Consider the following 11,054-nt stretch of genomic DNA (forward strand, 5'->3'; position numbering starts at 1 on the left):
GATATCAAGAGTTGAATCCAGAACTTCCAGGTCAGCTTTGTTTTTGAGCTATGATCCCTCGTGCTGCTCTTGCCATAAATAGCACAGGTATAAGAGAGGACAAAAACAGGCCTGTGCAAGTCAGTTTCATCAAGGCATGGAGACAGACCTAAGTGCTTTATTAAGGTGTTTCATTTTGCCCTACTTGCCATTGGCATCCCAGGAGAGGGAGAGATGCTGTAATCACATAAACCAGGGGTCTCCAACCTTGGCAACTTTAAGACTTGTGGACTTCAACTCCCAGAGTTCCTCAGCCAGCAAAACTGGCAAAGCTGGCTGAGGAACTCTGGGAATTGAAGTCCACAAGTCTTAAAAGTTGCCAAGGTTGGAGACCCCTGACATAAACCATGGAATTTTCTATTTGCATTCCACACCCTGAGGCAAATATATGTCATATTTGCATCACTGTGCTGCTATTGATGACATGTGGTTTGTTGCATATGCTTTTGTTAAACTGCATTTGCAGAAGCTTCTTAGCTGACTGCTGGAAAGGCTGAAAAAGGCAGCCACAGCAATGCACAGAGCACTCTGCAGGAATTTTCCCTCCCTTTAGAAACAAAAGGCCGTGCTGTTTTCTGAAGAAGCTGCTTAAGAGGGTAGCTGACAGCAGCAATTATTTCCCTGTGCCTTCCCATTCCAAATCAGACTGGGTGATGAAACCCACTGCTGTGTTTGTACAACATGCTTAACCAGGTCTGTTAAAGCTTTAAATAACTGCATTTGCACATCATGTAAAAGCTGGCAAATTTTATCACTGGTTAGGCTTCCTTGTGGCTCAACATGTGTAAATCCAGCCACTTTGGGTAGTTTATATATTGTCCCAACGTATAAAACGAATTCACCAATTTAAGTGAGTTTCATGAGTGCAGCCAGAGTTCCTTGGTCATGTCACCCAGTAGGTTGAAAACAGGAGGCTTTTCCTGATTTTTCATCCCTTTGTGTATTTCTTGAGACTTCTTATTTGCACATGCCATTTAGAGGGGGGGGGCAGTCTCTTTCGCCAGGGACAATGAATAAAAATTAAAAGCAGCACCAGTTCGTTTACTATACACACCAGAGATTATCCATTTTGTTATCTGCCAGGTTTCTTCCAATCTCAAGAGACTGTCCTGGCATTCTGCTTCAGGTTGAAGGGTTTCTCATGTGTTTGACCTCCTCTGATTGCAGTGATGGTGGCAGAGGAGAGTCACAGTGTTAGCACATAAACGTTCAACATTATCCAGAAATGCTTCATGGATAGATGGATATGAATACAGATGGACTATTAATGCGGCATTTCTGGTTGAGAAGTAAGAAGCAGAGACTTAAAGGTTTTTCTTACCCCCAGCTTCTGTTAGGAAGAAAATGATTACTCTGGAGGGAGGAAGTGTCATAATCTTATGACAAAAAGGAGGGTGAAACTACAGCCTAATCTGGCTAATCTGCCTTTTTTGCATCCTTTCGGGCAGTAGGTTGGGCTGCAATTTGATTGGCAGTGTGAGAGGTAGCGTGGAAAGTGTTCTCTTCCGTTAGAAACCACATACTATCTCAAAGTAATATTATAATTTTCAAGCACTTTTCATTAGCGTACAGCACTTAGATTTATATACCGCTTCATAGTGCTTTACAGCCTTCTCTAAGTGGTTTACAGTTTGAGCAGATTAGAGGAATATATGCAGGAATTAAGGAAAAGGGGGAGAGATATAGGCTTTTTATAACGCTCAGTCATAATTTAGAAAGCAGAATTACACCTTAAAAATAAATGCAGGCAGTCCATAACCAATAAATGAAAGTCCTCTTGTAGCATAATAAAACTGTGGAACTCACTGCAATCAGATCTGGTATTGGCTGCTAATATATATTATATATCCCGTTCAAGGGGAACTGGACACATTCCCGGAGGATTGGGCTACTAATCCGAAAGGCCATACACTCGCAGGCAGCACATTTTTAAAACATCCTTTCTGAAACTGACGGCTGGGGAATTCTGGGAGTTGAAGTCCACACATCTAAAAGATGACATGTTCGAGAAGCACTGCGCTAAAAGGCAGCTTTGGAGAGCGGAGGGAAAAAGAGCGGTGTGAGGGGCAGCGTTGGATATGAGCCCCTTCTTGGCTTTTGGCCCTGGGGCTCTTTTGGCCCCCTAGTGCCAATTTCCCCTCCCTCGCCTTCGTCGGCGCCCCACCCTACCTGCGCAAGCGCCCCCCCCCTCGCCCCCTCACTTTTCCCCGCTGCGGCGGCGAAACAGGGGCTCCCACACCTTAGCTCGGCCCCGAAGCCACTTCCGCCGTGTGACGCTCCGGCCCGTCGCCCCCGCCGCTGGAACTCCCACCAGCCCTTAAATAAAAGCTTCCCTGGCGCGAGGTGCTGCACCTGAGACAGCTATATAAATATTGACGGGCTGAGAATAGCTCCCGCCTGAGCTGTTTTTAGCGCCGCCTGAACTGCTCCCCAGGCTTAACCACAGGATGCATCCCGAGCCGAGGGGCTGACACGTGCTCGCCCTGCGCCTGGCGCTCGGAAGGCGGAGGAGCGCCTGCTCCTCTCCCATTGCCACGTCGGCCGGGCGAATGGCCCTGGGTCCAGGCGAGCGCTTCAGGGCAGCCTCCCGCCCCCGCAGGCGGCAGCGGGGCAGGAAGGGCCACGGGCCTGTCGGGGACTGCGCAGAAGAACGGAGAGGCTAGAAACTGTTGCCGGAGGAAAGGAAGAGCAGCTTCGCCCCTGTCGGCGTCTCCCGCCTGCCTGGAAGGGCAAATCCCAGCTTTAAGCTCTGGCTCGACGTTTCCGATCGGAGGGCCGTCCAGGGGCAGTCCTTTCTCCCCTTAAAAGCCTGACAGATGCCGCTATGTGTGGCATAATTGAGCCAGTGAAAAAAATCTCATTAAGCAGGAGGATCGCTTGATCCTCCCAATAGCGCCTGAGTTTGTGTGGAGCAGTGGTGGGATTCAAATAATTTAACAACCGGTTCCCTGCCTTAATGGATTTCTTCCAACAACCAGTTCATCAAACTGCTTTGAAAGTTAACAACCGGTTCTCCCGAAGTGGTGCGAACTGGCTGAATCCCACCACTGGTTTGGAGATTCTAGTTGGGGAGTGCAGCCGAATCAATCCTGGCGATCAATGGGGTGCCGGGTCGCCCATTTGACAAAAAGCGACTTGGGGAGGAAAGAGGCTCGTTTTATACCTTGCCTGAAAAAATTAAGTGGACCAATTCAGTGGGGTGGCAGAACTCCATAGGTTACTTGGGCCCCCAAGATATTTTCTTTGCATGGGCATTGGTGCAGGCATGTCTGCTCTTGATGGATGGGATCAGAGCAGCAAACCTGGCTTGTTTTGGAGGGTAGGGAGGAAGCAAGATTTATTTTTCTTCCTATTGCTTTGATATTCCTCTTGACCAAATTAGAGACATTTTCCCCATTCTGTCCTACCTGTTAATGTTTGATTAATGCTAGTTCACTTCTTCTAAGAAATGAGAGAGAAGGCTGATAGGGATTGATTATGTGATTAATACCTTTATCCTTAGGATACTTCAAGACAGTTAACAATAAAAAGTAAAACAAAGGAAAAGTGTTAAAAACCATTATTCAGGGTATCTTAGAGGGAAGGGACCTGGTTGAAAAGGAGGGTCTTGATTATGGAAGATTTGAAGACCTTTTTTGAAAGCAGACGTGGGAAGGATCTCAACATAACTCCCAGGGAAGGCTTGGGCATAGCAATGTGAGGCACGATGAGTTCGTAAGTGGCTCCCTCATATTCTCAACTAGGACACCTGAGAGAAAGCAGAATGACATCTTTTTTTGGGAAAGATGAGGGATTCAGTTCTGATACTGAAACCAAGTTGCTGATCTGAACCATATACTTGAAACCACCCTTTTATTTATGATACTTGGTGCAGGCCTACTCTTGGTGACCATTTAGTCATAGCCAATATTGTTTTTGGGACATGGCTAAAACGCTGAGCTTGTCAATCGGAAAGGTTGGCGGTTCGAATCCCTAGTGTCACAGTAACCAACCTAGCAGTTCGAAAGCATGTAAAAATGCAAGTAGAAAAATAGGGACTACCTTTGGTGGGAAGGTAACAGCGTTCCGTGCTGTTTGTCATGCCGGCCACATAATCATGCAGACGTCTTCAGACAGCGCTGGCTCTTCGGCTTAAAAACGGAGATGAGCACCGCCCCCTAGAGTCAGGGAATGACTAGCACGTATGTGTGAGGTAAACCTTTACCTTTACCTTTAATATTGTTTTAGAGCACATGACTAAAATGTACAGTATGTTGATACCAGCTCTTAACGTCAAGTCCAAACAAGTCATGATGTGAGTAAATTGATATCTAACCCCCTCCCCCATCTCTTTCCTTGGATGAAAAGAAGCTGTGGGTGAAAGAAGTGATTTGGGGATAGGCTACAGATGAATTCCCACTCTCTTGCCACAACTCCCATGCAGGCCTTATCCCTGGGCTCTTGGCTCTAAGAAGGAAGAAAAGTAGAGCATGGTGAAAGTATTACAGTAATGGATGTTCCCCCAAACAAATAGCATGCGGGAGAGGAATTTGGAATAAGGCATCCACATGGGAAAAAAGATTAATCTCAGCCCCCACCCCAGTTTCCTGCTGCTGCACCATAATTCTTATTTCTAATCACCTCCCCCCCCAACCAAATATGTTTAGTTAAAGAACAAGGTGCTGTGAGATATGCATGGATCTCCAAGACATGAAAAAGAACCACTTTTTCAGAAAAGGACGTCCTTTTAAGTTCAGTGAATACACCTGAACCGAGAAATTATTTCTGTCCCTACTTGTACTTGATAGTCATTCCTTGACAACAATCATTCTCACTCATCCCTACCACGTTGCCTTCATCTTGTTTCCCAGTCCACCAGTGAGGCAGGCTTACGTCCAGCTTCCTCCTCAAGACGTGTTCTTTCTGTTACAATTCTCCAGTTGCAACATGGAAGCAAAGGAAGGTGAAAAGTAGAATAAGTGATCAGAAAGAGCTTATTATCCAGATTGATGCAGGTGCATCCCTTTTCTGCTGGTTCATGGTCAGAGTCTTCTGCCAATCACTCCCTGGACACAAAACATGAAGCCTACTTGATATGTTGCTGCTGCCCAAATAATATAACATGAAATAGTGTAACAGACTGAAATAGGAAGAGTGAAATGCTGCCCTCCCTCTTTCCCCCTTCTGCATTCACTTCCAGAACACAAAGGAACCGTTACTATGTAAAAAAAGGAGAGAAGGGGGAGATAAATTTCAAATGAATGTGATATTCCCTTACAACCTCTGCCAGCAACTTGACTCCATTTGTGATACTTGGTTTGTTTTTTTGATTTTATGATGACAGAATGGAGCTTAGGAGGGAGCAGCAGATGATGCCGTCTGGAGATCCTGGCAAAATCCTGGTGCTGGACCCAGCCAATTTCTGCTGCAGGGCCCTGGGTGGCAGATGTTTTTCCTGTGTGATGGCATATTGAAAAGGAGGATGGCAAAGCTGGAGGAGTTGGCCATAACTATTGCCTGCATTGCATATACATAATCGGGACAGCATTATTTGGAATACATTAGAGGCAGGATAGGGATCAGCAATGGGGTATAATTTTATGCTGGATTTATGCTAGAAACTCAAGGATGGATGGAAAGCAATTTAACTCAGCAGTGGGCAAAATTCCTCTCACTCATTCTAAGGAGAAAAAAAATGCTATATAAACATGTCTTCTTGTAACATTGAATATAATATATTTTGGCATTTTTTTTCTATCTCTGAAATTAATTGTAAGCACAAGTAAACTAAAGTATTTATAATTTTAGATTTTTTTTAATATTCCCAAATAAACATTCCTTTATTTATATTATTCCCTTTGTTTATTCAAAAAAATCTAACTTTTTGGACATACCATCAGGAAAAATATGGCCAAGACTTGAAAGACTATGGATCAAATCTAAAATTACTGTCAAAGCTCTCAATGTAATATTGGACCAGTTAGTTTCACTTAGTGTAACTTGTCTCATAATTTTTTGGGGATAGAGAGAGAACTGAGCTTTGAATTCCTTGAATTGCAAAGCAATGGATACTGTTTGCATTCCTCGATTTTTTCCAAATTTAACTATAACTAAGTTACTAACTTAATTGCGCTAACTCAGCACAGGAATTCTGGGAACTGCAGTCCCATTTGAAAGCTGCTAATTTGGATAAGGTTGTGTTAAACAAATTTTATTTGGATAAATAAGTGATGAAGTGAAAGCAGTTACAGTACATTAAAGTGTCATTTTGAACTTGATTAATCTACTCTATTTTTTCCATACTTCAAATCACACCTAGAGGTTGGGCCTTTGATTATAAGAAATGTGCTGGCTCAGTTCGATCAGGAGAGGGAACCATAATATTTACAAATCTCCATGCGCTGGTTTGCCCTGGCAAATCTCTCCAGAGTTGACATTGTGGCCTGAAAACAAGCTGCCCTTCCAGGGTTCTTGGGAAGGTAACAGCTCTTCTCATGATTCAGTCTGCCCCATCGATCATAATTTGCCTGCTCTGGGTCATAGCAATACATTTGGAAAAATCTGGTACTTTGGCAATTGCTAAGTCCCCTGACATCATTTATTCATAAGCCATGTGCTGGGGAGAGAAGCAGAGAGAGCTCTGTGTGGCTGGGCTCTAGCTTGACAAGAGAAGCCCCCGAGACTTCACCAGGAAAGAAATCAAGAAGTTCCCTGGCCTCATCCTATAAGGCATCTTCGCTCAGCTGGGCCCTGCAGATGGGTGGGGCTAACTCCAATTATGGGAACTCAAGTTGGAAGGCAGAGTTTGGGACTGGTAAAAAATTATTCATCCCGGATGGGTCTTTCCCTGAAAAGAGAGAGAAAAGGACTTGCCAGAATGATGAGCTCAGGGCTATTTTGAGGCTTCCCTCTCTCCGTCCGGCTCTTCATGTCAGCAACCTACTCTTTAATTTCTAAGCAAACAGGCAGTTGCCACTAGCACATTTTTGCCTGGGATGCGGGCTACAGCCAAGGCAACAAGCTTCCTGTTTACTGCTCGTTGCTCCACTGGGCAGTGGGGAGGGAGCAGCTGCTGCCAGGATGAGGCCACAGAATATGAGCCAGTAGCAGGTGTCCAGGAGGTGCTGCGAATGTGTTGCTACTTGGAGGAGTCAGCAGTCCAACAAATCACAGCAAAGGTGGAACTGGATTACAGGGAGCTGTGGGACGAACTCAAGGTCAAGGAATGTGGAGCAAGACTGACTCATCTAGCAGGTTGCAGGTTGAGGGCGGTGTAGTGGCTACAGCCTGATCATTTGCCTGATCCTAAAAAGAGAGAAACCTGGAGAGAATAGGCAGCAATGCCATTAAAGCTAAATGTCAGACCTGAAATTTAGGGCTTCACTCAGCAGGATAACCAGAAAATCCCTCAATGCAAAAAGAACTTAAATGTATCCATGTTTACAGGACACATTTACCCATGGTTAACATTAACTGAGAATAGCTCTCTGAGAATCTGAGAAGAGACTTGAATATGCCTACAAAATTATTATAGAAACTGAACCTGGAATATTCTGCATCCAAAGTTTACATTTTGCCACTGAACCACACATATTCTTAGCATGTTAAAAATATTTGTTGCACCCAATAATACTACCACCTCCAAGAAACTGAAGATTGGGGGAAATTAACCATATTTTCCAGAGACATATTTGCTGTGGGTGGGATAGATATTTTTTAATATACCAATTAAGGAGAATTCCAGTCATCATAGGCAAATCAGTTTATGTTAGCAAAGCATTAAAAAGCTCTGCTTAACGCTAGAATGCATTTGTGACATCTCAGTAACATCATGGAAATATCCAATTATTGCCCATGATACTAACTCAAACACAACCAAAATATCCTGATGGTTGCTTATGACTTTATCTCAGTAAGCCTGCCAAAAAATTGTTGGGTTGCTTATTTTGCTTGGACATCTATTTCAGAGCCCTTTCCTGGTGGTACTATTGGAAAGGATGGCACCAACAGTACATGCACTAAAGGGATGGTAGGCAATCTAGGAGCCTCCAGATGTTTTGGACTATAACTCATGTAATTCCATGAACTGGCCTTTCTGGATAAGGCTGAATGAATATGGGGGCTAAAATATTTGAAGGATAGCATGATGGCCTCTTCTTATCCTAAACAGGTTCTATTTAAGGCAAGACAGGCTCTGATTGGATTGGAGATGACAGAGCTGTCTACATTTTTCTTTCTTCAAGTTTTTCTCAATGCATTTAAAAAGAAACAAGCTTCATCCTGATACAGAACAGATGCCATGGATCATCTTTGCTGGTTTTGGTTGAGAAATGCAAACCATGGTTCAAATGATAGCCACTCCTTTCAGCGGAATAATAATTCTTTTCAAGATTGATTGTAGTACAGATTGTGGTTAATTTTTATTGTTGTTGAAGATGAGTTGTTCATACCAAACAACAGCATAAAGAAGAAAGTTGCTAGCAAGAATTAAACAAAGAATATCAGTGTTCTCAGATCCTTTATTTAGTGGTTCTTAACTGTCTAGTGACCAATCTCCAATTTCCGAAGAAGTACAGCTATCATTGCTATGCTTATGAGTGTGCACATTCGATGTTCAGGATCAAACAAAAACAAATCCATAAGAGTTCACACCTATTTCAAATATATCTATTGTGTGTTAGTTGTGTGACTTCCTCAATTATGGGGCAAGATATAATTTGAAAAGAAAAATCAGTGACAGATGACAGAACTTTCTTTGTTAAGGAGAATAAGTATAGCTGTGTTTACATGAATTCCATGACACTGAATTTATCCAGTAAGTAATAATGTAACAAACAGGCTGAACATTGCACAACATTGTAAGTCACCAGAAAAGCAGGTGGTGGTGATGGTGATGGTGGGGATGGACCACTACAGGTTACTACTACAAACTAAGGACTATATCCATTGAAAAGACCATAGAGCAGTGTTTCTCAACCTTGGCCGCTGGACGATGTGTGGACTCCCCAGCCAGCTCTGCTGGCTGGGGAATTCTGGGAGTTGAAGCCCACACATCGTCCAGCGGCCAAGGTTGAGAAACACTGCCATAGAGGAACAAGACACTCCCACAGGTTTTTGAAAACAACTTTCATCCTCCATTATTGAGTTGAAGTTGGAGATGGAAGTGGAGCTGTTTCAGACCATAATGCAAAGCGCTGGACACTCTTTGGGTGCAAGAGCGTCGCTGAAAAGAAGCACTTCACCGGATCCACCGAATCAGAGACGTAAGGATCCAGATGACCCCTAGGTGGCAGCAAAGAGGTCCAGAAACCACTAGGGTAGTGCTTCATGTCCTCTGGTGGTTATCTAGATTTCCGCAGTTCAGATCTGGTGGCTGCGTCTTGGAAGGCCGTCTCTTCATCTTCTAAACCTTGCCAGAGCCTTTCACCATCCATTTTGTATTTCTGATGGCCTGATCAGCCCATGAGGTCCCCGATTTGAGGGCCACCCATCGGGGAACCTGCATCCTGCAAATCTTCCATCCTTGAAATGTGAACCGTCCCTCCTATCCAACGTTGCTCCTACCCTTTCCTCTTGCAAAATGCCTCTTTGCCCTTCCTGCTGCTAACGTTTTTAAGTACTGCAGAAACCCAACAGGTGAAGCCTGCTGAACCCCCTCCCCCGGTAAAGAGCGATAGGATCGCGTTATTGTTGAGGTTCTGCGGCTCCTTTGGGGAAGGGTGGCGGGGGAAGAGAAGCCTGCCCGGGCATACCCAAAAGCAGAGGGGCCGGGGGCCCCTTTTTCACCCTCTGGGGGAGGCGTCCTTTCGGGTACTGTGAGGCGCTCGCCCGCCCTGCCCAGATTCGTGCAGGAGCCAGAGCCGAAGGGCGGATGCCGCGGATAAAAAGGGTGGGACGGGACGGGCTGCTGGCAAAACTCGCGCTGGCCGCTTTCTTCGCCAGGGTCTCTTGTCAGCCAGAGGGTTTTGTAGCGGGCGACCAGCCTCCCCCTCCCCCTGAGGTCCAGCTCCTGACAAGAAGTTGTCGGGCTCCGGAGAGCAGCTCTTTCCCCACCTTCAGCGGCTGCACGTGAGTAAGTTACTACAAGCCCGACTCTGGATGCTGCTGTCTGGGGGCGCAGGGAGGTGGAATTGGAGAGTGGGGGGCGTCTGCTTTCACATAATCTCTTTAACTTGGAAGGACTGAGTCAAAAGTTGAAGATGGGCTAGAATCGTAAAACAGATACCCCTCCCCTTCCCAAGGGAAAAAAAAAAAACCCGTTTAAAAAAGGCTACTAAATGCTAAATACTGATAAAATACTCTACACCTCTGACTTGCCCTGGTTAAGTGCCCCTGGAGCTCCTCTGGCACTGAATGTAGAGGAAGGGGCCCAGTTTGTCCTTTAGCACAGTCCACAGCAGTGTGGAATGGATAAATCAAATCCCTCAGTGAAGTATGTTAGATTGAGATCAGTGGGCACAGGGAGATGGTGATGGACTTGTGCCTGCATGGCTGTCCCCTCTTCATAAGCTGTGCTTTGCATGGAAAGGCGTCAGTGTGTCCAGGTAGAAATTGGACATCCTCTGCAGCCTCTCAGAAAATCCTGGTCACAAATATAGAAAAGCAACCAATCATTTCACTCTACTGATGTGGCAGGATATTGGAGGAGATGGCAAGGTCCCATCCTACTCTTGTGGGTTGTTGGGCTGCTGTGCTATGCCTTTGGCAGGCTCGTCTATGCCTGCTTCCCCCTTTGTCATTCTCCTTCTGGTGAGGTAGGGGTGGGGGAAGAACCTGGGTCATCTTAAAATGAGTCCACATTGCTAAGTGCTTAATGAATAATTTACAATGCATTATTATTTGCTACTGCTGATTTTTTTTTAAAAAAGAAAACATTTCCTCCTGGTTATTTTTATATTGTTGTTATAAATTGTCTTGTCCATTTAAAAAAAAAAAAGGAATCCTCTGATAAGAAGTGCCACTGACCCTTTCCTTTCCTATATTCCTTTATCAAATTTCCTTGCCTCCCAGGGATCTCCACCAGCACTGGACCAGAG

This window comes from Pituophis catenifer, unplaced genomic scaffold (assembly GCF_029215685.1).
Source record: "Pituophis catenifer annectens isolate HBS135680 unplaced genomic scaffold, rPitCat1.0.hap2 SCAF_6, whole genome shotgun sequence".
Taxonomy (NCBI): Eukaryota; Metazoa; Chordata; class Lepidosauria; order Squamata; family Colubridae; genus Pituophis; species Pituophis catenifer.